Consider the following 6,483-nt stretch of genomic DNA (forward strand, 5'->3'; position numbering starts at 1 on the left):
CACATAAAAGACACCATTTCGAGCGTGGCCGTTTTCGTGCGGGTGACACGTAAAAGCACCCACTACACTCTCTGAGTGGTTGGCGTTAGGAAGGGCATCCAGCTGTAGAAACTCTGCCAAATTAGATTGGAGCCTGGTGTTGCCATCCGGTTTCACCAGTCCTCAGTCAAATCGTCCAACCCATGCTAGCATGGAAAGCGGACGTTAAACGATGATGATGATGTAATACAATATGTCATTGTCGTTGGGACATCTTACCAAGCCACTTTATGATTCATCATTGTAAACTGAATTTGGTTGACAAAAGCTATGTAGAAGCTTGCGTGTGTGTGTGTGTGTGTATGCGTGTTTGTGTTTGTTTCCCCACACTATTTGTCTTCTAGTATTGGTTGGCTTATATCCTTGTAACTTAGAAACTTGGCAAAAGGTGGATGATAGAATGTGCAGCAAACTTAAAAGGCATGTTGGTATTGTCTGACTAAATCCTTCAATGCAGTGTCCCACCATGGGACAGTAACTGGAACAAGCAATAGAATGAGATAATACACACACACACACACACATGTATGTATATAAATAAAGCGTTGGGTGTTAAAGGTTGTTAAATTCTGTGAAATCATGAATCATGTAAAGTACTTGCAGTACAAAAATTATACATGCTTTGTGTTGGTTTTGCTTGCATAAAGCATGTACGATGGTCATCTGCAGAGTTTCTATCGATCAAATTCACTCACAAGGTCTTGGACGACCCTGGGTACATGGGAAAAAAGGCACTGGCTCAAGAAGTCCACTACATGTATGGACCGATACACGATACTTAATAACCTGTACTTGGTAAATGACGTAAATATTGTTCTGCAAAAGAAGGATCTGTTTATTTCTTACGATCTCTAAAATATTGCAAATATCACCTTATAACAGAATACCTTTATTCCTTTTACTGGAATAACATGTTCATATAGTTTAAATTTATATTCAGGAAAAAATATATATAAAAGAATTATACACGTTTTGTGTGCTGATTTTGCATACATAAAGCATGTACGACAGTCTTCTGTAAAGTTTCCGTGTATAGATTCACTCATAAGTTCTTGGTCGACACGAGCACACAGGAATAAAAGACACTGGCCCAAGAAGTCCATAAAGTATATTGATCCTTAGACCATGCAACTATAAAGAAATTTTGTTACTAGAGGACAGCATTGCACACACACATACACACACGCATATGCTGAGACCCCTTTCAGTCATGACTGACCATGGGATTGCACCTAGAAAGTTACCCTCCCAGGCACAAGTCTGGGCAAGGTTGTTTATGGAAGACCAACAGTTGCCCATGCATACCGGCCTCCCCTCTCCACACCACCAGTGTTATTCAAGGGAAAGGTAAAGGCTGATACAGCTTGGCACCAGTGATGTCACAACTCATTTCTACAGCTGAGTGGATTGGAGCAACGTGAAATAAAGTGTCTTGCTCAAGAACACAACACTCAGCCCGGTCTGGGATTCGAACTCACAACCTCACGATCGTAAGCTTGACACTCTAACCACTGAGCCATTATGATCATGAGGTTGTGAGTTCGAATCCCAGACTGCACTGCATGTTTTGTTCTTGAGCAAGATACTTTATTTCACAATATATATATTGTATTTGCTCTCCATCGCTTATGATGATTAGGGTTCCAGCTGATCCAATCAACGGAACAGCCTGCTCGTGAAATTAACATGCAAGTGGCTGAGCGCTCTACAGCATGCGTGTCCTTGATTTAGATTTCAGTGAGATTCAGCACGACACAGAATGTGACAAGACTGGCCCTTTGAATTACAGGTACTACTCATTTTTGCCAGCTGAGTGAACTGGAACAAAGTGAAATAAAGTGTCTTGCTCAAGGACACAATGCACCGCTGGGAATCAAACTCGCTATCTTGTTATCATGAACCGAATACCCTAACCACTAAGCCACGCGCCTTCACGCACACGCATGCATGCACACACACTTGTTTATATAGAATATGCATACTATGTTATATAGTAGAAAAAGAATAAGACACACTTTTTCATTGCCTACTGAGATCGAAATCCAGACTTACTGTAAATTGTGCAACCATGCTCGACTACTTATTTGAAATATTCCAAGCACCAGAATTTATTTTACTTGTGCTCTTAGTGGTAACTGCTCTTGCACATGGGCTACATACAAAGTCTAATTGTTACAAACCTGCCGGTGATCTCTGTACCCTTTTCTAGGGGCACCCATACACCACAGCATACGGAGTACCTACCCAGGGCTTTTCTGCATATGGAGCATGGCCATTTCGTTGATAGTAGCAGAACCTTGTCTGCTTTTCTAATTAATATACTGGAGTTCCCATGAACAACCATCTTAAACTCCACTGGTGTATCTTAGTGGCCTAAGAACATCTACTTGCATCTCATTGACAACTTTTACTTTGTTGATTGCATCCCTGTACATAGCTTTCAGCACTTCTTCAGATAAACAAATGCAAGGTAGAGTTGACTTATACTTAGCTAAAACCTTCTCTTACAGTTGTGAGATATTAACAGAAGTCAAATAATTTGAAGATGCCCGTATGTACTTATTATATTCTGTATTTATTGTGTATCAGCGAGGCACAGTCGTGGTTGTGTGGTAAGAAGTTTGCTTCGCAACCACATGGCTCTATGCTCAGTCCCACTGCCTAGCACCTTGAACAAGTGTTTCTATAGCCTTGTGAGATTTCTAAAGCCTTGTGTAGATTTCCAAAGCCTTGTGAGTCGATGGAAACTGAAAGACACTTCAGCATCACACACAGATTTCCATGCCTTCCACTTAACAGCCAGAACCTCAAACTGACCAAGAGGGACACCACGTGAAATGAAGGACCGCTTTAGATGATCATGAAAATGAAGCTTTTGACGTCCATTAGCCCAATCTCCAGCTTCGATCTTGCTGAAGATAAGTTTAGCTGAGGCTCCCCTCCATTTCATCTCTTGCACACAGCACACATCTACAGACCTCCATTCTAACATTTCAACAATCTCACCAAATTTACCTTTCATTTTAGCAGTTCTGAAGTAAACTGGACAGCATCTGAAAAAAAGGTTTGTGTGAGCTACAAAAAACATGCTGTTTACTCTTTCTTTTTTTTTTTTTTTTTTTTTTTTTTTTTTTTTTTTTTTTTTTTTTTTCAATTAGGTGGTTGTGAGGCATGCTAAAAATAACATATTTGGATAAATCTTTTAATTTCGAGCTGTCGCATTAAATGCATATTGAATGCTTCAAACTACAAAAGACATGTTGTTTACTCGTTTTCCGGGATCTTTTCTGTTTGCCTGCCAGCATTTCAAAAGTTTATCGGAAATTTTAAAATTTGGCACATTAATGTAGTTTTCCAAGCTGGATTGCAGGAGTTATTTCACTTTTTCTAGGAAAATGTTTTTAAAAAGTTATAGAAATTTAAAGTTTTATCATTTTCACCCAATCAGGAAACAGGATTTGGAAATTATCATTTTTGTGCGTGACTGCACATTTTGTTGTCAACATCCTGAAAATAGCATGTGTTGTCAATATTTGTATTCAATACGTGGAAAACGTATAGAATTGATTTCATATTCAGTGTAATGATACACTTTTATAGGCTAATGACTCTCATGAAAATCATTTCCGCTATAAATCAATAAATAAATAGTTATTAACAATTAAAGTTAGAAAATTTTGGTTAATTTTAGTCAATCGTAAGCCACAAACACATTCATGCCTGTTTCCATAGTAACAAGCGAAACATGAGAATTCTTTTGTGTGTGAGAAAGCATGTGTTGATAAATATATTGAAACCACTTGTTGAAGGTGTGTTCTACTGTTTTATCCACCTGGAAAGTTTACCTGTCTGTTGACAAATATATTGAGATCACTTGTTGAAGGTGTGTTCTACTGTTTTACCCACCTGGAAATTTTACCTATCCATTTGATTATGGCAGCAAGCTCCGGTAACCTCATGTCAATGATGGAGACTCTGAGAACAGGAGGATGTAGTGTCGTACCTACAAGAAAAGGGTGTTATACCTAAAAAGAAATGCAGTATATGGGGATCGGACAATAAGCGTGAGCCAGTGTCAACAGTGGTTCCAGAAATTCTGAGCGGGAAACTACAGCCTAGAAGACAAGCCTCGTCCTGGAAGATCTGTAGAGCTTGACGAGGATGTCTTGCAAACCCTGGTGGAACAAAATCCCATCGTAAGTGTTGAGGAACTAGCAGAGAAGCTTGGATTTGGTCATTTAACCAGTCATCAACACCTGCGTGCCACCGTAAAAGTCAACAAATTGGGTCAATGAGTTCCTCACAAAGTTTCCGAGTTTAATCACGTGCAGGGAGTGAATGTGCGTTCTTCTTTGCTGTCATGTCACACAAATGAACCTTTTTTGAACCGAATAGTGACTGGCAATTAGAAATGGGTTCCCTATGAAAATGTCAAGTGCCGAAGACAATGAGTAGGGAAAGGAGAAACACCAGCACCCGAGGCTAAAGGTCACCTACGTAAGGTATTGCTATCTGTTTGGTGGGATATGAAAGGTACAGTTCACTTTGAACTTTTAAACCCAAACCAAATGATAACAAAGATCTACTGCGAGCAGCTTGAGCGGCTTATGTCAGTGCTAGAAGAAAAACTTGGTTTCAAGACAAAAGGTGTTCTTCCATCAGGATAATGCTCGGCCACATACAACGAGGATGACATCCCAAAGGCTAGAGCAGTTTGAATGGATGCTCCACCCACCATATTCGCCGGACATTGATCCTTCTGATTATCATTTATTCCGCAGACACCAAAATATGAATTCTGTAGACGAGGAGTATTTTTCGTCACGGACAAGTGAATTTTGGAAGAGGGGCCTTGCATGTCTACCAGATAGGTGGAAGAGCATTGTAGAAGGAATGTATATTTTAGATTAAAAAAGAACTTTGAAAAAAAAGAGAAACTACATTATCTATGGGATGACCCAATATGTTGTATTTCGAGATGATAATTTTTTCTTTTTTGCCAAATAAATACACGCACTATATGTTCATTCTTCACTCATTTATTACTGTTCTTATCGTAACTTATGTCCATTGTCCGGAAATCTTTGTATATACAATATAGATACTCACACACACACATAGATGTGTTCCCTAAATGTAATGATAAAGCAAATAAAAGAAAAAGTCAATTATTTAAGCATTTCGTGATTGAATGTAAGTATTAATGGATGACAATGCTTGAAATTCTAATATCCGCCTATTCCCATGCTAGACAGTCCTTCCCAATTACTATATCGCTATCAAGACAAATGCCATGTATTTATCTCCCTTAGGACGGGAAGGAGAGGGGGGGGTACCAGACTAAGGGAGGTAACACCGGAAAATTGATAGAAATTCCATTAAAGCACCTCTGTATTTTGCAACTTGTTCTAGTCATTGAACTGCCGCCGTGATGGTGCACCGCCTTGAAACGTTTTAGACGGAGATATTAACAATCAGTACTTATTTTTTAAAATCTGTACTTATATTGACTACTTCTGCCGAACCGCTAAGTTACGGAGATGTAAACAAGCCAACACTGGTTGTCAAGAGATACATGAAGCACAGATATACACACAACTGGCTTCTCTCAGTTTCTGTCTAGCAAATTCACTCATAAGGCTTCGGTTGGCCAAGGGCTATAGTAGTAGACACTTGTCCAATGTGCCATGCAATGGGACTGAACCGGGAACCATGCAGTTGGGAAGCAAACTTCTTACCACAGCCACATCAACCAATTAAATAGTGATTTCAAATTTTGGCACAAGACCAGCAAGTAAGTACAGGGGAATCAATTACATTGACCCTACTTTCTTAACTGGTACTTATCTTATTGGTCCCAGAACACAAAGAATGAAATACCACTAAGCAATGTGCCCAGCGTGGCACGCCAGCTATTTTGTGGTAGAAAGCTAGTCGATAACATTACTCAACTGATGCTTATTTTACTGACTCCAAAAAAGGAAGAAAAGCAAAGTTGACCTTGGTGGAATTTGAATGTAGAATGTAAAGATGGACAAAATGCTGCTAAATATTTTGCCTGACGTGCTAATGGTTCTGCTAGCTCACTGCCTTAAATTGCTACCAATTAAATATTACTCTTTTACTTGTTTCAGTCATTTGACTGTGGCCATGCTGGAGCACCACCTTTAGTCGAATCAAATCGACCCCAGGACTTATTCTTTGTAAGCCTAGTACGGTCTCTTTTTGCCGAACCGCTAAGTTACGGGGACGTAAACACACCAGCATCAGTTGTCAAGCGATGGTGGGAGGACAAACACAGACACACATACATATATATATACTTATACATATATACGACGGGCTTCTTTCAGTTTCCATCTACCAAATCCACTCACAAGGCTTTGGTCGGCCCGAGGCTATAGTAGAAGACACTTGCCCAAGGTGCCACGCAGTGGGACTGAA

This window comes from Octopus bimaculoides, chromosome 1 (genome assembly GCF_001194135.2).
Source record: "Octopus bimaculoides isolate UCB-OBI-ISO-001 chromosome 1, ASM119413v2, whole genome shotgun sequence".
In the NCBI taxonomy this organism is placed as follows: domain Eukaryota; kingdom Metazoa; phylum Mollusca; class Cephalopoda; order Octopoda; family Octopodidae; genus Octopus; species Octopus bimaculoides.